Source organism: Mytilus galloprovincialis, chromosome 7 (genome assembly GCF_965363235.1).
Source record: "Mytilus galloprovincialis chromosome 7, xbMytGall1.hap1.1, whole genome shotgun sequence".
Classification (NCBI taxonomy): Eukaryota; Metazoa; Mollusca; class Bivalvia; order Mytilida; family Mytilidae; genus Mytilus; species Mytilus galloprovincialis.
This window is the reverse complement of record NC_134844.1, coordinates 59248368-59272857: the sequence shown is the minus strand read 5'-3', so window position 1 is coordinate 59272857 and position 24490 is coordinate 59248368. Positions and strand designations below refer to the sequence as shown.

The following is a 24490-nucleotide window of genomic DNA, read 5'->3' as shown; positions in this document are numbered from 1 at the left end:
TAACGCGTGAAGTTTTGTTAATTTATCGCTACAATAAAGAAACATTATCATATGTGTGAGATGAATTTTAATATAGACTTTCATAAATAAAAGCCAGATTTAACATATTCGTGTGTTAGATTTTGAAAATCTTATTGAGTCACACTGAATAGGTTGGTTTATTTTTGGTTGCTTGCTTAACGTCCAGTGGCAAATATTTCATGCATGTTCAGGACGATAAACGCTGAATAGGAAATTCATACTGTGACCTACATGTATTTATATTCGTCTTTATGTCAGTTCTTAACTTTTTTAAATATATGTATACCTTTTACTCTATCAAATGCTCAACTAATACGATAATCTTATATTCTATTGAATAACATTAACGTAACTCAGAAAAAGGTCGGGTGCGGAGGGTATATAATTATATCCTGATTATCTGTTAATACAATGTATTGCTATTCAAAAGACAATCTTTCTGAATTTTTCATTCGATTCAATTAAAATTGTTAAAAAAATAACCACTTTTCCGCGATAGAAATGACATTACAAATAGAAAAAAAAACATACCCCTCCCCCTTTTCCAAGTGGTACAATAAATTACTTACAATGTGTCTTGTATTTGTCATACACCGTTATCGAATGGAAACAATACATTTGTGTCTTACTTCATGCAGTTACAGTAATATTTTTATTGTGTATGGATAATATTTTTTAAAAGGTTTATATCTAGATTAATTAGTGAGTTTTATTTCACATTCTAAATGAGCCGTAGGGCGTATTAAAACCTGAACGCATTAGAAAGGAATATCCCACTTAAGTGTTGTCGGTAATATAAGATACTAAATTTTGCAAATCTTTATAAAAAATAATATTTTTTTGACGGTATATAAGTCAAATAATGCATATCTTAAGGTTTTTCTTGTCGTAGAACACACCTCGGGGTGTCAGGATTTCTCACAGAAAGACCTCCCTACGGTCGGTCTTTCGTTTGATCGATCCTGACAACCCTCGGTGTGTTCTACGACAAGGAAAACCTTAAAATAAGCATTATCTATAACATATCCCACTTAAGTGTTGTCGGTAAAATAGGATACTAAATTTTACAAATCTTAATAAAATTAATATTATTTTTTTGACGGTATATAAGTCAGATAATGCATATTTTAAGGTTTTTCTTGTCGTAGAACTCACCTCGGGGTGTCAGGATTGTTCAAAGAAAGACCTCCCTCCGGTCGGTCTTTCATTTGCTCAATCCTGACACCCCTCGGTGTGTTCTACGACATGAAAAACCTTAAAATATGCATTATCTATAACATAAGGTGCAAACTCTATAATAGGTTTAATGTTTTTTTAACTTTTATTTATAGTTGAACAAGGTAAATGTACATGTGATACACAAAATGAGAAAATAATATTCAAACAAATGTAATTTCAAGTCAGAAATATACTAGGAAATTTATCTAGGAAAACGCATGATTTTGGGATATTTCAATGATTTGTGATAAATAGAGTAAAGGAAAACATGATATGATGTGTTTACATATTTCTTTAAACGTCGACAATAAAGTAACAAAGCTACATCCAGAATCAATCATTTGGTATTTAATTCGAACAGACAATACAACCTTGATGCTGCACTTGTTTCATTATTCTTATCATGCGCAGCTATTTCTTGAAAAGCACGTCTAGCAGTGTGTTTATCACCTAATAACTGGTAAGCTATGCCACACATGATGACAGTATTCAACGAATCAGGATGTGAAACAAAAGAGCAACTTTCTAAAATTGTCCTATGAACCTGTTCGAGTTGTTTTAAAGACTCTCTGCTCGCTATAATGTCATGTAGATGGTAGCAACACAAGAAGCGGAGGAAATGTGCATAAGGTAACGGGTGAAAAATAGTACTGTCGCGTGAAACATCTTCTTGTAATTCTTGTGGAACTATTGCGGATTTATGGTCAATTTCAAAGCAACGAGTTGCTGATAATCTTAAAATTGTAGGAAGTGATTCTTTATTCATCAGTTTCACAACATGCTGTTTGGTATTATCAGGAAGGTAGCTATTATTGAAAACTCTAAGATAGATTGTGTCATCTGTGTATTTCCCCGTTGTATATGTTAATACAGTTAATGTGGCTAAGTAATTTCCGGCAGCATAGAAGAAAGAAGCTAACATCAGCAGTCCAGTTATTGCATCTGAATGTAAACCGATTAGTAAATGACTTAGATCATTTTTGTAAATTAAGTAACGGTGTTTGTTTGTTGAACTGTATGATTGGTGTGTTTTTGCGGGAACAACTTTAAATGCGGCTGATATTTGTAAAGCGAATAACCCCTTCGATATCCGAGTTGGCAAGTGGTGAAGACAATTATACAACAGTCTTGAAAAGCTTCCAACTTTACCAGAATTAAGAATATGCACATATGTTGGCATAAAATGTTGTAAAAATCCGATGTTTTTGCTTATCAATGATTCAGTAATTTCGTTGCACTGGTCATTTTGCTGGTTTTGATAATCTTTTAGGGTTTCAGAAAATACAAAACTATTAATTCCTTGTCCATGTAAATTCTTGAGTATGGTGGTCAATGTTTTTGCGTTAAAATTACTGAATCGTGAAAGGAACAAATTATTATCAGGAATAAAATAATGTGACAATATTGAGTATCTTACACAGTAGAGCAGTCTTTGTAAACATGCCTTAAAACATGGTATCAAATTATCTGGTCTCCATAAATATGGGTCTGTTTCTTCTAAAATCCAAAACATTAGCGTTTTTAAAAAATATGAACACAATAAATCTTTCAAATCCTCATGTTTCTCTATTACTTCTTTCAGTAAGATTTTCAACAAAGCATAACATAGTAATTGGGTATGGCTAAAGGAAAATACAAGAAATTTTTCCGCAACTGAAAAAGAAATTCGCCATTGAACGTTTTCGTGTATAGATCCTTTGTAGCCTATCGGAACAAATAACACACCACACGATATTATTTTGGAAATGAGATCAGGTGAAGGCCAAGTTGCACGAGGTCTACTTACCCATGGTTTTGCTTGGCATATCCATGTGTCGCATTTAAGGCAAAATGCAACATCTTGTTGATCAAATTCATCTGATATACACGGTCCATGGATTTTGGAAGGCCTATATGCATTTGACAAATAAGATAGCTTATAAAGTTCACTTGATAATGCATATCCCAGATGATTTGTATCTAACATATTTAAAAGTGACACAGAAAGGCTAGCAATTGTTTGATTTCGATGATAGGTTAGAAGATATAATTGTGTAAAGCAAGGTGGTGTGTCTTCAGTATACATCATGAACGGTAGCCCCCTGCCTTCAGTTACAACTTCTTCTTCGGATTCATACACCTGAGCACAACGATCAATTACCATTAGATCTAAATCACTGCCGTTTAAATTGAGTCCTTCACCTTTACTTCCACTAGTTATAAATGTAGCATTTCGTCCAATGTCACGAATAACGAAAGCCAGTCTCCTTATTCTCACGTCTTCTTCAGATCCGATCTTCTGGCAAAGATATTTGTAAAAATTCAATGAGTCGCATGTTTTCATAGATCTTCCAGTCATTTTTGTATATGTTAATCTACAAAAAATACATTGTCTAAATACTACATTAGATTTCGTTTATATTGCCTAAAATAAAACAAGCATTTGTGGAGGTTTTATGGTGGGGGATATAATTGGCATTATATCAACAATACAGACGATCAAAGGTTCTGCATCTCAAGTCTTTGAGTGGAGAATTTTTTGCTTTAAACTTTATAAAAAAAAAAAAAAAAAAAATTAAGTACGCTAATACATTTTGTAAAACTGTTTGCTATATTTCATATATGTTTTATCATTTAGAAGACAAATATTGCATATATAACATGTTTATAGTTAATCTTTAAAGTAAGGTATGCTTTATAATTCTTGTTTTACAAGTTCATATTTGCAAAGACACTTGTAAGATTTAAGATAATATTTTGATTTTCACGAATAATTGTGAAATTAAACCCAAACCATGAAATATATTTTATTTTCCTCGGAGTTCAGTATTTTTTGTGATTTTACTTTATACTTGAAATTTTCTAAACATTATTCCCCTTTGAAGGTTTCCAGAAAGTGAATTTTCATTTTAACTGAATAATCTTTTACTATTTCTCTTGTATTATCAGACTATTAAGCAGGATTTTTTCTTCACACAAGTATTTGACAATTTAAAAGCTATATAAAAAAATGAGGCACATCAATATGGTTAACTGATGTTCAAATCTAGTATATTTTTGCTCGTTAAACAAAAGAGGGTAGACCTGGAGTATGGGAGACAACCCCACAGGTATTGGAAGTCATTTGTGTGTTTTATCCTTAGACTAGGTGTACTTGAAACAGTGATCAAAAGTTAAATGTTGTTTAAAGTTTCTATTTAGAAATTGAAATGTATAAATCAAGAAAAGGACATTTACTGTTTTTTTTTTATGTTAAATTTATTTAAAGTTAGTTTCTTTAGGTAAATTTCGGTAGAACATTTAGAAAACTTTGATTATTTATAATAATATATAAAAATATATCATGTAGATAATGGTAGGTATAGTAAAATGTATCACCCAAATGACGCGTCTTTACTGAGTTTGGTCATAAACCGAAATATAATGCAATACAGTAATGAATCTGATATTAAAAGGACGCGATTAGTACACATCGAAATACATAATACTTGTCGATACAATTTTTTGCCAAAACGTATATATACATTGTCCAAGAGACATTGTTAAAGCCTCTATCAAATTCTAACATTTCCTGTCAGTGAATCTGGTATACTCACATTTATGTTATAATTTTTTGTTTTAAACTTTCAAAAGACCATTTAATTAAATGTCAATACTATTTCTTGATAAGATAGGAAGTGTATGTTACACTTTGTAAATACCACTGTTTCTCAAACCACGCATCTTTTGAGGAGATACATGTATATAATATTCATAGATATGTCATTTTTTTAACATACTGGTTCCCATTTATGAGCTCTGTGTTTTATCTCATAGAGACATCACTCGGGAAGGTAACCAGTATAGAAAAACATGGTATCGACTAATTTCTATTTTATTAGGAGGCCCAAAAATGAAGGTAAGGGTAGTATAGAATTTTAGTATAAGTTTAAACTCTTAGAAGTTCAGGTCATATAAATGTTGAAAATATGCCCCACATATTTTATAAGCTTTGTTACAAACGTTAAAAACATGTTTTCATAGGGGTAAAAGGGGGGCGTGGTAGTTAGAAGCACTTACAGCTTTGTATAAGAATACTTAGAGATAAAACGGAATTTAAATCAAATTTTACTTTTGGTAAACAGTACATAGAAAAGACATTCAAATGTTCAGAAGAGCCTTCAAGCTGAGTAATGGCAGTGATGTGCTAGTTGAACTGCTTCCTGGATTCGTCAGCCACCTTTTCCTCGTAATTTGCTGTGTTGCATTTCAGACTTCATTCTATAAAATAAATGCATATGCAAAAATGCCTGCAAACACCAAATAAGAAATGAATCCACAATTTTGTTCCTGAACGACTTCGGTATTACCTTATCTTTGATTCAGAATTGATTTTAAGCAAATACTAAAACTTCAATCCAAAATCACTGTTTTATCGAAGTATTTGTTATAGTCTACTAGTATATGTTTGTAGCTACAAAAAACCTTTACTTAGTTTGGATTTAAAATTTCAATATATGTTCTTTTATTTTTTCAATCTTTTTTTCAATTATGAAAGATTCCTAATAAAAGAAATTTTTGGATTTCTGCACCTAAAAACAAATCAAAACGTTTCAAATAGTCTTAAACTCCAAACTCCAACCTTGCAAGTAAGATAGGGTGACTTCCTCCAACATGGATTTTGAAATACCAAAAAAAATCGGTCTAGATCTTTTATAGAATGTGCAAATTTTGAGAGTAGTAGGTAATTCATGTGCAAGAATTTTCATTTCAATTTAGGAAATGACATTTTTTATCATATTTATGGTTGTATTTAAAAAAAACCCAGAAAATGTTAGTTTGATAATTTTTTTTCAAACTTTATCATATATTGGGGAGGCATCTCAAATGTAAGAGCGGATAATTCAGATAAAGATACTTTTTACAGTAGAATGTGTTAGGAATTTACCTATTTTATTTTGTAGCTAGAAAACGGGTCCAGTGACCCCATTTTGTCTTTTTATTATCTGAAAACATACTATTAAAGCTTTCTTTTCATATTTTATCTCAAAATTCTATGGTGTAGTTTTATGACAGAAAATTGGGTTTTTCATGCATAATCTATACAAAATCTGTCAATTTTGAAAAACCTGTAGGGTGAAAATAAGCCTGGTGATCCTTTTTTTTTTTTTTTTTTTTTTTTTTTTTTCAGCATTATATAAACTACATTTTGGCAAATTATATAAACTACATTTTGGCAAATTATTAAAACATTCTTTGAATAATAATTTAGACACCCCATCTACCTTAAACATCAAATATATGCAAGTTTGATTACACTCAGAATATTATCCATCAAAGACTACACAGATGACGAAAAGAAATCTGATTTATTGATTGTCTCTTAAATTTCGAGTGACACATATTTCATAAATAATATTTTAGTACTGCCGAGACGGTCGACTTGGATCAAACTATAAAACAGATTAGTGCATGACACACGCTGAATTAGTTAATGCACATCTAATTTGAGCAAAAAAAAAGGTAGGGGCATAAAATATAATGTAAAAGAAAAGTTATGAAGTGATTTCTTTTAGGTCAGTGTATATCTGCGTCCATTCGTTTTTCGTTTTGAAATATCATAAACAAAAACAAAAAACGAAAGTGTTTTCATTTTTTGTTTTTGATTTCTTAAAAACCAAAATGAAAAACAAAAGTGTTTTCGTTTTTCAGTTTTGATTTCACAAAACAAAAATCGAAAAACAAAAGTATTTTCATTTTTCATTTTTGATTCTCAAAAACTGAAATCGAAAAAGTGAAAGTGTTTTCATTTTTCATTTTTGATTTCACAAAAACAAAAAACGAAAAACGAAAGTGAATTCAATTTATCTTTCCCCACACTGTTTAATTGTCATTCCAAAAATGACAATGTTGTCATTTGTCATTCATTTAAAGGTCGTTAAAGTATACATGCACAGCGGTTGTCAGATCAATACTACTTTAATCGAAAATAATGTCGACGGATGCAAAAGTCTTTAACAATCGGAACAATATGGGTGCGTGAACTTTATTACTTTTAAGTTTAGAAAGGTCGATCCAAGATTATTAGAATTGATGATCAAGGTCCATCTGCCAGTATTTTACGAACTACGAGGACGTAATGTATCTTGCTTGATCAAATTTAAAAAATTTCCGCAATTTCACAATCAAACTGGGATATTAAAGCCTTCAATTGGTTTGCCATTAGAGCCTATAAGGTGTTAATTTTGCTTATTTGTGAAGACTATTAAGGTGACATTAACTAGATGCCGTTGATGGGGGATTATGGAATTGAGAATAGTGGACAAAATATATAAATAATAGAGATAATGGACTAAGAAATAAATAAAATAACTAGAATAATGGTGTTAAAATGTAATGATAAGAGAATACTTGTCAAAAAGTATAAAGAATAGAGAAATATGGCCTAAAATATCAAAGAATACAGAAATTAAGAACCCCGAATCCAGACCATCATACTAGTTGCCTTAATGAACGTAAGTTTGTCTCTGGAAGATTGTTATTGGTTATCATACGGTTTCTCTTTATTTCTATGTCTATTAATTGAGAAGCGTGCTTTCATTATTTGCCAACATTTTACATATCACATTATAAAAAAGACTATTATTTTCCAAACTACCATAGATTTCCGGTAATTGTTCTGCATAGACCAGACCACATTGGAGTCCCTGCAAATTTTTTTCAAGTGGACCTCAGTTACCCACCCTACCCCATCATTACATAAATGTTAATAAACAAATTTCTACGGAAATACTTCTGTCCGCACAATGTGTGAAAGGGAGCTGGGTAGCTGAAGTCTGCTGGAGAAAAAAATCAAGGTTGCTGTTTAGCTTATATTTTTTGAAAAATAGGTCCAAAGTTGGGGTCGAACACCCCACCCTTACCGAAAATGTAATAAAAATTGTCCTCACTAGGTGCAAAGGGAAGCTGGGTAGCTGGGGTCTACAGTAGAAAATCCAGAGTGTTGTTCTGCTTAGTTTTTTTTTCTAAAGTAGGTCTAAAGTTGAGGTCGTATACCCTACCTAACCCTTACCGGACAGTTAATAAAAAATTTCTGCGGCAATACTTTTATCTGCACTAAGTGAGAACGTAAGCTAGAAATCTAGAGCCTACTTGATCAAAATTACAAGTTAATTTATAGCACGGATCAATCTTTTTGAAGCTAATAAATAATTTACTTGCCCACCATACTTTGAATACAAAAAATAAACCTTTTGTCCAGTCATATTTAAGCGAAATCCACTAGTTCAGAGGTAGAATGTTTTGTAAAAACAGTTTTGTGTGGCAAAAAAAAGTTAAAGCACGAGTGCAAATTTCTTTTCTTTTAATGCAGAATTATTATTACTTTTCATGAACTATTTGACAGGATGGCGATAATAAGGAAAGCTTTTTCACCAAATAGTGCAATTTTGCCATCATTAAAAAAATCATAATTATTTACGATTCTATAAACACTCAAAGTGTTGACTATTTAAAATGTAAAGCGGACAGTACGGTGTGTAATATATCGAAAGCCATTGATTTTGCCTTTATATAACTAATAATTACATCAGATGTATGGTTCATTATAATTCGTTTTTCTGATTGGCTAACTGCACATCTCATGTTATTCCTTACGCAATTGCATTACATAATAAAGTGCAAAGGTGAATTTAATAAAAACTTGATAAAAATCGTGTTTTCATGATCCTAGCTAAAAAATGTAATTATAAATATTGAATGCTTCTTTTTGTAACTTCATAGGGTTGTAAAAGCGTTGACCGTGCGCACATTTTCAGAATGAAGCGCTTCTGCGTTTCATACAAAATGTATTTCGGTCAACGCTTTACACCTCAATGAAGTAACAAAAAAAAAAAAGCATTCAATTCTTTAATGAACCAGAAATGAAATGTTAAAATTCATTGAATAGTGTCTTTGACTGCTTAATTATATATTAAAAACTGATGATATAGTGGTTATATATTAATAAAAACATTTGAATATATAAAAAAGAAGATGTGGTATGATTTCCAATGAGACAAACTATCCACAAAAGACCAAAATGACACACACATTAACAACTATAGATCACCGTACAGCCTTCAACAATGAGCAAAGTCCATACCGCATAGTAAGCTATAAAAGGCCCCGATAAGACAATTTAAAACAATTCAAACGAGAAAACTAACTGCCTTATTTATGTAAAAAAAAATGAACGAAAAACAAATATGTAACACATAAACAAACGACAACCACTGAATTACAGGCTCCTGACTTGGGACAGGCACATACATAAATAATGTGGCGGGGTTAAACATGTTAGCGGGATCACAACCCTCCCCCTAACCTGGGACAGTGGTATAACAAATAACGAAGTCAGTTTGAGTCTTATGCAATATTTGTGTTTATATATTTGAAAACTGGCTGCTACCGACTGGCTGCTCGAGCCTGGTCTCAAAAACTCCGCAGTTTCATTACAGCCGATTACATTGAGTGTGTAGACAAAGGAAATATCTTTGGATCGCTTGTTTGTTAGCTGAACTATGAAGTAACTAGGTATACCACCCTCCTGTAGAAGGAGCCTAGTCCTACAGACAGATTGATTGGTTATCTGTCGAACTAGTCTACTCTTAAAGGAGTGTAGCTTACTTAACCTAATAATAAAAGCAAGCTAACCTAGGATATGCTACCTTTGCCTACACACTCAATTCAATTGGCTGTAACTTCTTTACATTACAGGTTGCAACACCTTGCCAAATCATTGGGTTCCAATAACCGTTTGGAAAATTAAGTCAATGTGCTTTCCCATAGGGTTTTATGCAGAACAATTACCGGAAATCTATTATGGAAACTTGCAAAAACAATATCAAAATCGAAATCTAACTGAACAATGAAGTTACTCACATTAAAAAAGGTTGAGACATTGAAGGCCAAATAATTTTTTTTATTCTTGCGTGTCTTATTATAATCAGACGGTAATTTTAGAGTTTACAAAGAAATTTAATATTAAGGTCAAGGATCAGTAAATAAACTAGTCCATAGATTTTTTTAAAATTTAGAACTCAATTAGATATTGAAAATATATATCAGAAAATGTAAAAAAAAGTATATGTCACCGACTTTGTTTTCAAGAAAAATCCTTTTTTAAAAATGGTCCGAGAGGGTACTAAATTACATTGAATATATAGGGTAAATCTATATTTTTCTTCTACAATTTTCGGTTTCTGGTATAAATCACGAGAACCGCTCCATAGAATTTTTTTTTTCAATTAATATTTTTTTCCTCTTTGTCTTACGAATAAGATGATATTAAAAAAAAATATGGTCACCGACTTCGTTTTCCCTGTAGAAGCGACGCAAACCCAACATTTTGGAAAAAAAACCATCAAAATTCGTGACGTCGTAATTTTTATTACATAACGTCAAGTTATCATGCTAATAATTTCCAACGTTCTTCGTGTTGATTATGCACGATGATTATGCGTTTCGCATTGATAGATTCTTTTTTTATCATAAGAGTCTGGATAATTATCATAAATTTTTATTTAGTATTACCAATATTCTTTATTCTTTATATTTTAGCACCCCATTATACACTTTTTCTTTTTCTTTCTTTTTTGAATTTTATTCTGCAATTTTTGCCCATTATTCTGTATTCCGTAAACCCCAATCAGACCCTCTTTTATGGAACATTTTAAAGAGAAATTATACGTTGTAAAAAATGTGATGTATGTTCATTATCAGGGTTTTGATCTTTATCAATATTTGCTCTAATGATAGTTGAACTTTGTCATTTTTGGGTAACCAATTCATAAATCTCTTCGACTATCTTGTAAGTCATCTGTTTACACCTTTTCTCCGTTCCGATATATGATTTGGCCACTTTTGAAAAAAAACCGGTTTATTTAGCAGCGTAACATGTAATAGCTTGTGTTTTGGTACTTTATCACGACAGAACGTGTTCTGTCCATATACTGCTGCTTAACATAGCATATATAAACAAACATTATATCAATGATTCTACAAATTCTTGAAAGAGTGTCGTGTGGTTATTTATACATCTTCAAGTTAACTAGTAAAACACGCAGACAAACTGACATCTTTGTTAATATCTTTTTTGTTCTGTATAAAATTTATTGTTTACAAGTCTACAAAAACGTTTTAAAAAGTTTACTAAATGTTTATTGTTCCATAAGTGTACATATGTATGCTCGAATTATATATAGAATCAGTACATGGTACACAACAAGCGACAAATAAAGGGCGGGGGGGGGGGGGTAGTAATTTTAGGAAAGTAAATTAAACTAAGGCTTTGATCCATGTAAACTTTAATAAAACTGGAAGTTACATAAGGGTAACAGGAAGATAAGAATATATTGCATCACTTACAACAACCTTTAAATTGATCAGTGATTTTTTATTCATTACTGACCAGCAACACCGAGATATTCCAACGATTTTTAAGGGTCAATATGAAGTGTGGACCTTAATGTTCTTTATCTTTAAATATAACGCTTATTCTGTAAAATCTTCAAATAACGATTTTGTAAAATTCTTCTATCATTACATGATTTCTTAATTCTGTACATGGTCTACACTATTATATAAAATAATTATTTTATTTTCCGTTGTTATTCTTTATAATTTTGCAAACGTTTTTGTTCAATTTTGACATTAGCCGGTATCCGTTATTCTGCAACTCCCTTTGAGATCTAATTATGTGTGACAATAAATTAATGTGCTTCTCTCTCTGAATTTCGCTTTCTCTCAAGACATTGCACGGTCTTTGTAGTACAGTGTATTTTCCAGAAAATACATCGTGTAAAAATATTTCCGAGGAAACCAAATATAGGTTGAGACATGAATGGTAATATTGTGTTTTGTTATTTAGTCCATCTACACAAATGAGGGGGACCTTAAACGGGACTCCGGGATCGGGTGTTTTTAAGCACGGGATTTCGGGATTGATCCTTTATGGATCCGGCTATTCTTTTTTCGAATTTCGGTATGGCGGGATTGAAATTTCTATAAATTCGGGACCTCGGGATTTCATGTTTTTAAGTCCGGGATTTCGGAATCAGGATCCCTGCACCCCCACCCCCGTCAAATGCATATCATAAGATGTCTTTTCCTTTTTAATTTTCTTTTGACCTTGTGTTGTTGTCTGGTTGCTGTCTTATTGAAGTACTGACAACTTACGGGATTTACATTTAACTTTGGGTACTGAAAGTCTGTGACACTGTGCATATTTTTCAGTCGGTGTATATAGTAGTACTATGATATAGAGGTGATTGATATAATCTCGTTCTCAACCTTCAAGTTTTATGAGTGAAATAGAATTGAGAACAGTTCTATTGTATATCTGAGAAGCTACTTTCAGCTAGGGTACATTTTTTTATTCGGTTAATTTTTACCCATATATATATATATAACAATTTCCTTTGAGGAGACAACCATACGAATCAATACTATTAGGATACTAAGCCCTGTATAAATCTTCAAACCATACCATGACTATTTATACATGTATCTATTTTAAGATTTGTGTTCTATTTTTAACATCGAAATTGCGGACGTGAAAGAAAGCACCATTACAAAAAAAAACGTTAGATTACAAAATGTAGCGATGGATTAATGATCGTGAAACATCATTTTTGCTTATTTTTAATTTGGTATAGTCTAAAAACTGTGCATGCATATTAAACAATTGTTCCAACCGTGAACAAGGTTAATTAATTTAAGTGTATTATAGTTTAGTGCCATCCATGACTGACTGACAGCAGCGGCGAATTTATGACCAGTATTAGTTTATGTGGTTCATTTCCTTTTCTCTAATTTGAAAATATTTTTACTTGTTCCGACAAGTGTGATAATTTTCAAAATATGGGAGATAGATAGTCTTACCGTACAATCATACTAAGTTTTGACTTTAGTATTCAGTGGCGGATGCAGGAATTTTCGAAAGGGGGGTAATACAATGTCCCAAACTTGCACCCCTTCTGCTTATTTTCTGCTAGACGATGTCTTTTCCCAGTGAATATAGGGTTTTTATAAGGACAGTTTTGACATACTACACATAGAATACTTCCGAGACCACACTGTTTTTTCTCATCACAATTATGTAAAAATATTAGTGAGCAGCAGTTTTCACACTTGATTAACTGGTCGGCAGATATACAAACTCTACCACCCTACGTCCTGATTTTCATTTTGAAGATCGTCTTCAGGACTGTTTTCATATTCATTTTCAATTTTTAGTTTTAGAAAAACAAGTTCATTCTCCTAGAAGTAACATACTTTCCGTCAAATTTACCGTTGACATTGTCCCATCGAAAAGTCGCCGGCTGCAATTTTAACATTGCAAAATCTGGTCAAAGGGACGTAATTCGTACAAAACGTCGCAATATTTCGCGGAATCCGCTAGACGGCGTTCATTTACTGTTACTTGACCTTAAGACAAAAAATTAATGTAGAGTTTCATAGGTGAAATTAACACTACAATACAAATAAAGGATTCTCAAAGGATCATGACTTTTGCTTGTAGTAAAATGATCAATCAATCAATCAATCAATCAATCAATTGATCAATCAATAAAATTGAAAATGGAAATAAAAAATGTGTCAAAGAAACAACAGCCTAACCGAAGAGCACAGCCGCAGGCCACCAATGAGTCTTCAACACAACGAGAAAATCCCGCAACCAGAGGCAGGCTTCAGCTGGTCTCTAAATAAAAATATATACTAGTTATGTGAAAATGGACGTCACACTTAACTTAAATAAAAAAAAAAACATAAAAAAACTAACAAAGATCAGAGTCTCCTGTCTTGGGACAGGCGCAAAAATACGGCGGGGCTAAACATGCTTTGTGAGATCTCAACCCTCCCGCTTTACAACTATATCTAGCTCATGTAGAATAAATAAACACACAACAATATGCACAGAAAAACTCAGTTTAAAAGAAATCCGAGTCCGATGACAAAATAGTAAACAAAAGAAACTACACAAAATGAATATGATTCATAAATTACCAAAGGACTACTAGCAGTAACTGACATGCCAGCTCCAGACCCCAATTAAAAATATCGAAATAATATATAGATATAAGAAGATGTGGTATGAGTGCCAATGAGACAACTCTCCATTCAAGTCACAGTGTGTAGAAGGAAACTATTATAGGTTAAAGTACCCTCTTCAACACAAATCCTTGGCTCACACCGAATAGCAAGTTATAAGGATCCCCCAAAATGACTAGTGTAAAACCATTCAAACGGGAAAACCAAAGGTCTAAACTATATATATAACCAGAGGCTATAAAGAGCCTGTGTCGCTCACCTTGGTCTATGTGTTTTGGTGATGGTGATGTGTTCGTAGATCTTACTTTACTAAACATTGTTGATGCTTACAATTATCTCTATCTATAATGAACTTAGCATAGTAGTTTGTTCTTTCCATTAACAATCCGAACTTTTCTGATTGGGTTCCATTAATATATCCACCAGAACTAGAAATTAAAGAGACAACAGACACGGCTTCCTCCGCCTCATTTTTAGACTTATACCTCGAATTTGACATACACGGTCATCTTAGTACCAGAATCTATGACAAACGAGACGATTTTGATTTTGAAATTATCAATTTCCCCCACCTTAGTAGCAATATACCAACTTCACCTGCATATGGAATATACATTTCCCAACTTATTCGGTATTCTAGAGCTTGCAGCTCCTACTCAGACTTTGTAAAACGTCACCAGTGTCTGAGCAGAAAGTTGATGAACCAGGGGTATGTCAAAGAACGTCTCGTCCTTTTTCTAAAAAAGTTCATCGGAAGGTACCCAGAACTTGTTGATAAATATTCCGTATCAACTTCACAAATAATACACGATGGTCTTAAAGTATAGATTTTGCGTACTGACGTTGTTTATCATCTTAATAACGTGTTATATTATTCTTTTATTTGTCTTTATTAATATAACTTTTACTGTTAAGTCTGTTTTTTTAGATATCCTTTTGACGTAACTCTGTGCTGATGTATCCCATCATACTTTGAACGACAAAATTATTTCATGATGTGACTCTGTACCTATGTATCTTGTCATACCTTGAATGACAAAATTATTTTATTTATTAATATTACTTTTACTGTTAACCCACTGTTTTTGTGATATACATTTGACGTGCCTCTGTACTTATGTATCCCGTCATACTTTGAACCGCACTATTATTTTATTAATTATTATTACTTTAACTGTTAAGCCAGTTTTTGTTATATCTATTTTGCGTGACTGTATTTATGCATCCCGTCATACTTTGAACGACAAAATTATTTCATGTCTACCTGTGCGAATTTCAAACGCGCAATTTTCACCAGTACTCAAAACCCTCCTTCCTTGATGGGTGCATTTTACATAGACAAATAAAATCGTATAATATAATCAAAATGAGGATGTTAATTTGATGTATGCCTTTTTGTGCTTCTTCGTTACATTTGTTGTTTTTATAGTGATTAAGATGATAACACAATGTTGACTGCTGTACCCCTATTTTTGACATTTGTACCTATTGTGTCTGTTTGTTTTGTTCACGCATCGGTTACAATATAATGGAATTTGATGCGACTGTCATACAAGTGAGAGGTTTAGCTAGCTATAAAACCAGGTTCAATCCACCATTTTCTACATTTGAAAATGCCTGTACCAAGTCAGGAATATGACAGTTCTTGTCCATTCATTTTTGATGCGTTTTGTTATTTGATTTTGCCATGTGATTATGGACTTTCCGAATTGATTGTCCTCTGAGTTCAGTATTTTTGTGATTTTACTTTTTTCAGTGGAAAATATTTTGTAAAAATGTACAAATTTATGAAAATTGTTAAAATTTACTATAAAGGGCAATAACTCCTTAAGGGGTCAATTGACCATTTTGGTCATGTTGACATATTTGTAGGTCTTACTTTGCTGTACATTATTGTAGTTTACAGTTTATCTCTATATATAATAATATTCAAGATAATAACCAAAAGATGCAAAATTTTCTTAAAATTACCAATTCAGGGGCAGCAACCTAACAACAGGTTGTCTGATTCATCTGAAAATTTCAGGGCAGATAGATAATGACCTAATAAACAATTTTACCCCATGTCAGATTTGCTCTTAATGCTTTGGTTTCTGAGATATAAGCTACATTTTACTCCTATGTTCTATTTTTAGCCATGGCGACCATCTTGGTTAGTTGGCCAGGTCACCGGACACAATTTTTTTTTTTATACTAGATACCCCAATGATGATGGTGGCCAAGTTTGGTTGAATTTGGCTCAGTAGTTTCAGAGGAGAAGTTTTTTGTAAAAGTTTCGACGACGGACGACGACGGACGACGGACGCCAAGATATGAGAAAAGCCCACTTGACCCTTCGGGCCAGGTGAGCTAAAAAAACGAGAAGCGAGAACGATATCAACAAACGACAACTACTGTTTTTTTGTGTGATTTTTTGATTACTTGACCAAATATTTTATGATTTTTTATTATCTAGGACTGCATTATTGATTAATCATTGATTACCAAGTTTAATAAAACATATGTGTGTATAGCAAACATATTAACTTTGGCTTGAAAGACGTCTATTTAATTGTTTTCGACTCGCTCTGCTCGGAAAAATTGACAAGAATAAAATCCTAAGATTGAACGCGTTCGTTCAACAATCTTATTAAAATTAATATATGTGTAGGACTCTAAAGTGCGATGGTACTCTAAAGTGCGATGGTCACGCTAAAGTGCGATGGTCTACGCTAAAGAACGACGGTGTATCACGCTAAAGTGAGATGGTTGTTTGTTCGCTAAAGTACGATGGTGTCTCACGCTAAAGTGCGATGGTTGTTTGTTCGGTAAAGTACGATGGTGTATCACGCTAAATTGCGATGGTCCAAAGGATAAAATTCTAAGTATAAAAACAGCGACGTTTAAAAACTCTTTTTGTAAAAGATAATATCATTATGCTAAGGTTTAACATATGTGATAGGCTTTACAATTTACCGGTAGGCTGAAGTGATTGTTTCTAAATTAACAAGTCCGACCATGTACTAATTGCTATTAAGGTAACTTATGTTTTGGAAAATATCATTTTTCATGTAAAATGAATTTTTAACAATTCGAAGCGTATAGAATATTTGGATAATTGGTGTAGATTGCCGTTCACACTAATGTTACAACATATCTTACATTTGTCATTGAAAATTAAAAATACAAAACTCGCACGTTCATTGTCGGAATATGCAACATTTATTTGTATAAGCTTTAATCAGGCTAAATGAGAGAAATGCAATGTTCGCCAAGCTTTCTCCTTTTTTTACGTAGCGAGTACAAATACATGTTTTATTTTCCTACACAGTACAACTCGAACTAATGTCTTAGCAGACAATTTATAATTCACGCATGAAAACATGTATTTTTATTTTACCGACGTTACTTTTCATTAAAAAATCGACGGAATTTTAACGGGGATCACAAAGTAAACTGCCACATAAACAATGATTCGAATGTTTCCGTTTGCTTCAAATAGAAGCAGAATAAGTATGCGTATACTGTTTTGTATTTATATAGTAAACTGGTCGACTGTAGTCCTTTCTTCCAGCACTTGAAAAAAAAAATAAACCTTGTGATTTAGCCGACAAAGAACACGGTTAAATTAAATAAATTACTAGTAAGTAATGGACATTTGGTGTAAAATTTGTTAATCAAATATTCATAATCTATCTTCCGTCATGTTCATTTTTAGTTTGTATAAACGACTGTTAACGTCATAATCCAACTACGTTTCTAACGTCTATTATACTTTTGCGGACCATTGCACTTTAGCGTTTGGAAGCATCGCACTTTAGCGTATACCATCGCACTTTAGCGAGACCATCGTACTTTAGCGTCCCCATCGCACTTTAGAGTCCTACATATATATTAATTTTCTCATACACATAAGTATAACGAAATCAGAGATATACCTTTTAATTAGATTAGTTCGTCTAATTTACAAATGTAGTATTATCTGTAGTAAATTTACTGACTTCTTTAATAAAGGGTCTGAATAAGAATGTGTCCATAGTACATAAATGTCCCACTCGCACTATCATTTTCCATGTCTAGTGGACCGTGGAATTGAGGGTCAGAACTCTATATTTGGCATTAAAATTAAAAAAGATCATATGATAAAGAATATGTGTACTGAGTTTCCAAAAAAAATTATTTGTACATTAACTTCACTTTCAGGTATAGAGATGTGATTTTTTTCTGAGACAAGTGCTTGTGACATTCCAAAAGAACTTGCATTCATTCGATGTTCAGTACTTCAGTACTTTGATTGTTTGAAAACGAGGTAAAAATATCCTTCCACATTCGGTATGTGTTTTTGTTAGACCTTTTTTTTTTCTTCTGTTTTATATCGATCTCATGCGTTAAGCCCTTTTCCACTGATTTGTATAGTTTGTTCTTATGCTGTGCTGTAACAAAACTGTCCAAGCTGCTAACAAGCATGTTAAACGCCACAATATATTGCATGTGTCTGCTCCAACTCAGGAGCATGTAGTTCAATGGTTGTCGTTTGTTGATGTCTTTTATATGTGTTTTTCGTAATTCATGTTGTTTTAAAATAGGCCGTTATTTTTCTCAATTGAACTGTTTCATATTTTTCAATTCATGGACTATTGTAACCGACAATACCGTATGTTTTTTCTCATTGTTGAAGATTATATGGTTGCCTATATATAATTGCTTACATCCACTACATTTGAACTTTGTGGGATAGTTGACTCATTTGCATTAATACCAAATCTCCTTATTAAAAGTTGAGGGGTGTGTGTATTTCTTTGGAACATTTCAATGTTTTTCTCTCAGGTCACCCAGTTTGAATAGAATATTTTGACATTTTGCTGTGCTCTTGGATTTGAGTTAAGAGCTAACCAAAGCTCACGGCCTGTTGGTGGGTAGTTGATGACTATATGGTAAGCTCTGGATGTCTTTTTGAGTATTGCATACGGTGATTTGGTGATGTCTCAATGCCATGCATTGTCCCATTACTTTATATAGACAGCTTATCAGTCAACCTGATCTATCAAAGTAGCTCTCCTCGCCTTTTGTATAGTCAGACAAAAAACAAGATATAAACTGACTTAGCTTGGTATATACATGTTTATTTAATATGCTCATATAAATATAAAAAAGAAGATGTGGTATGATTGTCAATGAGACAACTCTCCACAAGAGACCAAAATAACACAGAAATTATCAACTATAGGTCATCGTACGGCCTTCAACAATGAGCAAAGCCCATACCGCATAGTCAGTTATAAAAGGCCCCGAAATGACAATGTAAAACAATTCAAACAAGAAAACTAACGGCCTAATTTATGCACAAAAATTGAACGAAAAACAAAAATGTAACACATAAACAAACGACAACCTCTGAATTACAGGCTCCTGACTTGGGACAGGCACATACGTTTTAAATGTGGAGGGGTTAAACATGTTAGCGGGATTCCAAATTCAAGTCAAATTGATATTTTAAAACAACATAAAAGCAAAAAAGTGTAAAAAAAAAATATTTTAATAAATGTTGAAAATATTATTGTGTTTGTGAGTGGAAAACTACTTAAAATTGTAGAAATATTCAAAAGTAGCTCTCGCGTTTTTGTTCTGCGGCTACGTTAATAGAACACCAATCAAGTAATCGATCTGCATGACTATGGCTTCAATATTCAATGGTATAAAATATCATGTTCTGCTTGCCGTAGACTCAAAAAGACTTCAAGTTGGAATAGATCTACAAAGACTAAAGAACGTTCAGGTGTGGTTTGGCATGTACATGCCCACGACACCGATGTCCAGATATTGTTCGGAAGATGTTTTGAGAAGTTACGATGCTACCGGACATGTAAAATTAAACTGTTACAGTGTATTACAGAACACAAAACTGGCTATCTTTGCTGTAAATACAAGTTAAAAACCGGACATGGTTTACATTAAAGCTAAAAATCCCAATCCCACGGCATCAAATAATTTAAATAAAAACATATGACCTTTAACATTGGAGGGCTAAACTAGCACTGAGCCGTGTCCAGGTCTTAAATAGAAAATAAAGAGATGTGGAGTAAATGTACACGGGACAAAATCGCACACAATATATAGAAAAAATACAAATTATTAATGAACAGGGCTTTTATTCCTGTTCTTCATCTTGAAAGGAGCTGGAGGGTCTTCAACGAGGAACTAGACCATTGATCCTCATTATACAAAAGTAACATAGGTTAGTGCATCGGACTACAAAACATAAGTTCCTGGTTCGATCCCCGTTCCGGGAAGAAAATTTCCAATCCACTATTAATAAATATGTTTAAACTAACAATAGCCACACACTTGACTTTGTGGATTACATTATTTTTTTCTTCATCCTACATACATTTTTGTATGTCTTCTGATATTGTTCATACATGTAAATACTAAAAGTCTTACACTGTATCTATATATTTTGCTCCGAGACCAGAACATAATAAAATAGATAAAACAAAACTTGTGCTTTAGATTAAAAAAGGGTCTGAAAGATTTTGTATCATTTTTCCCAGTTCTACTGGGGTCCTTGAGCCCTTCCCTCGCCAAAAATATATAGTTTGCTTTAATTGTAAAAGAAGCTAGTTACGCTTCTGTATTATCATCTTAAATTAACCTCTCCGAACTTAAAAGTAAAGATCACGCACCCTTATTGTTCCGATTGCTAAAGACTTTTGCATCCGTCGACATTATCTTCGATTAAAGTAGTATTGATCTGACAACCGCTGTGCATGTATACTTTAACGACCTTTAAATGAATGACAAATGACAACATTGTCATTTTTTGAATGACAATTAAACAGTGTGGGGGGGAAAGATAAATTGAATACACTTTCGTTTTTCGTGTTTTGTTTTTGTGAAATCAAAAATGAAAAATGAAAACACTTTCATTTTTCGATTTTAGTTTTTGAGAAATCAAAATTGAAAAAATGAAAATACTTTTTTTCGTTTTTTGTTTTGTGAAATCAAAAACGAAAAACAACACTTTTGTTTTTCATTTTGGTTTTTAAGAAATCAAAAAAGAAAAATGAAAACACTTTCGTTTTTTGTTTTTTGTTTTTGATATTTCAAAACGAAAAACGATTGGACGCAGATATACACGGACCCTTTTAGTCTATGGTTCTGATAAATAGTTAATGTTGTTAGAAAAAACTGTTTTTATATTCGAATAAATGCTAGTATAAGTTTTACATTGTAAATACAGTTATTTTTCAATTACGCCTCTTTTGGGGAGAAATATTTCTGGTTTTGTTCTTTTTGAGATTGTGACACAGTGATTATTGCTGTACCCCTATTTTGACAATTTGACATATTATGTACATGTATGTCTTGTTCATGCATCGTTGTAAACATAATATAATTTATTGCGACCGTCATACAAGTCAGAGATTTAGCTTTATTAAACCAGGTTCGATCCACCATATTCTACATTTGAAAATGCATAAGGTCTTTCCGTTTTGAGTTTCCTCGGAGTTCAGTATTTTTGTGATTTTACGTTTTTTTTTTTTTTATATAATATTCATAAATATTTAATTATGTTAACGTACTGGTTTCAACATATGATATTTATGTTTCATCTCTAAGAGACATTATTTGGAAAATTACCAGTGTATACATGTATTAACATCAATTGCGACCACCTTGAAATATGGGGAAGACTCAAAGTGAAGGGAGTGGTAGTACATAATGGTAGTATAATTTAAAACTCTCAGAGTTAGAGGCAAATACATGTTGAAAATGCCGCACATCCTTATATTTTGACCTTTAGAAATTAAAAGTGCATAGGCCATTTTCTTTTATGAAATTTCATGTGTAATTAGTGCAAATATTTTACATTAGAACATGTAGAACGAAAGTTTAAATGTTTATCTTTATAAGTTGATAGTTTTTGTAATAGTTATATAAAATACGATAAAAGCATCGTAAAACATATCGATCTTAATATCGAATAAAATTTAAAATGAGATCGTTCATGATAAATAAAGCATTTTAAAAGTGTATTATCAATTTAAACTACACATAAAGGTGTGTAACGAGGGCAAATATTTTACACTAGAACGAAAGTTGAAATAATTAACTTTATAAGTTGAATGTTTTAGTAATTTCTATAGAATGAAACATCGCAAAACCTTTCTTAATATAAATCGATTAAAATATAAAAATTACCTTTAATTTGAAATGTTCAATCCAGCTTTGTTTACAAGGAAGGTAAATTCACGTGACAGTTGTTAATAACTGACGACACTTGACTGATTTTATCAACTTATAATTGCCGGGAGTTTCAAATTTATGTTTACATAAGTACTAAAGTACGATATGATGCGGTGATTTCGTTTTTATTACCTTAATCGCCCCATCGAACACATACTTATATTTTATATCATTCAAAAGAAGAAACCTTGTACTGTAACATTATGCTTGTCGTAAGAGCCTAATATGATCACATGTTTTCATAATTAAGGTAAACAATCATATTGCAGTTGTTATCGATTCATTTTACGTGTTTGAGATTTTGGATTTTGTCATTCCATACTCAAGGGACTCTCCGTTTTGAATGTTCCTCTGACTTCCGTTGTTTTATTTCTTTCCTATTAACAAATCTTTGGAAATGTTAAAGGGTTTTATTTTTTCTTGTCCTAATTTCTACCAAAAATACAAACGATACTGTTTTTCCTTTAGCAATATTTGTTTTATACATAAAAGTTAATCATGAATACGTTTTGTGGTCTTTGATATCATTATTGTCTCAAACAAATCATGAATATGTATATTGAGTAAGAATACTAGTACTTAATAATAAAACAAAAATACTTCATTTTTTGGTAAATTTTAGACGAATATTAATAAGAACCATAAAGTTCTGTGTGTTTAGTTGCCTGCGAGATGTAGGTCTTTGTTAGAGGTAAGATATCATAACATTTATAAGGGACAGGAGAAAGAAATCAAAGAGACTTTTGTACACATAGTTTTCTCGTTTGAATTGTTTTACATTGTCATTTCGGTGCCTTTTATAGCTGACTATGCGGTATGGGCTTTGCTCATTATTAAAGGTTGCCCGGTGACCTTGAGCTGTTAATTTCTGTATCATATTTGGTCTTTTGTGGAGAGTTGTCTCATTGGCAATTATACCATATCTTCTTTTCATATTGACAATGCAATGGCAAAGAAACAAAAAATCGACAAAATCACAACAATAGTTCACAGTTGTAAACCGAAATATGACGAATCAGCAACACAAACCCAACAAAAAGTAGGTGCTCTTAAAGGGTAAACAGATCTTCTCTAAATTTGGCATTGGTCGTATTGCATATGTATGCAGGAGAATTCCCTAAAGTAAGATGACAGTAATTTACCAAGTTTAAAAAAAAAGTAAAATACCAAAAACAACTGACTCCACGAGAATGTCAAAAGGAAACACTCCTATCAAATGACAAAATAATAAGCTCAAACACATTAAACGAACGGAAATCATTTGTCATATTCTTGACTTTTTATAAGCATGTCATGCATGTCCTCATATCGAAAAGGATGATTTAAAATTAGTTTCATTTTTTAGAGCTAGTTGAACATCTCCATTGTTTGACAGTCGCACATATTTCCATTATATTGATAATCTTTTGTGAGCAAAACAAACAGATATAATAAAGAAAATTATCAAAATTTGGGATGAAGCAGTCCACTCTTTTTTTATGATCTTAATCAATAAAAAAGTCAAATAAATATTTCAAAAAAAAAAATAGAAAATGACATAAATACATTTTATAGAAAAAGTACATAAACAAAATATAAAGCAAACAAAAATACCTCAAAAAAAAATAGGAAAACAACACATTGGCGGGATGAAAAATATTGAGCCTTACAAAAAGCATATTACCAAGAAGGGACTAAACAGTACTGTTATACAGTATACACAGACAAAAAACATATTAATAGGTAATTGGTATTCGGATAAACAACGGCAGTATATACGATCATTTCTTTAAAAGCCCTGATGCATCAGTTGTGAAGGTGATATGGAAAACTTTGGAAAAATTGTGAAACGATAAGGCAAAGATAACATTTAGTTAGAGACACAAATGTCTTTAATCCTTGTTTACAATTTGCATTTGGAATGCTCCTATATTGTGACTTCGAGCATCTATAAAGAGACATGTATTGTCAAAATTGACATCTGTTGTAGTATTTT

General features: G+C 32.1%; 1 long non-coding RNA gene across 1 annotated transcript; it reads right to left on the bottom strand.

Annotated features, from left to right (window-relative positions):
* Positions 1 to 1307: 1307 nt before the first annotated feature.
* On the bottom strand, positions 1308 to 22563 carry LOC143083392 (uncharacterized). The gene is made up of 3 exons (XR_012980684.1): positions 22471 to 22563; positions 5330 to 5478; positions 1308 to 3593 (listed from the first exon to the last, which is right to left on the bottom strand). It is a non-coding gene; the product is annotated as an uncharacterized LOC143083392 (long non-coding RNA).
* Between the last annotated feature and the right edge of the window lie 1927 nt (positions 22564 to 24490).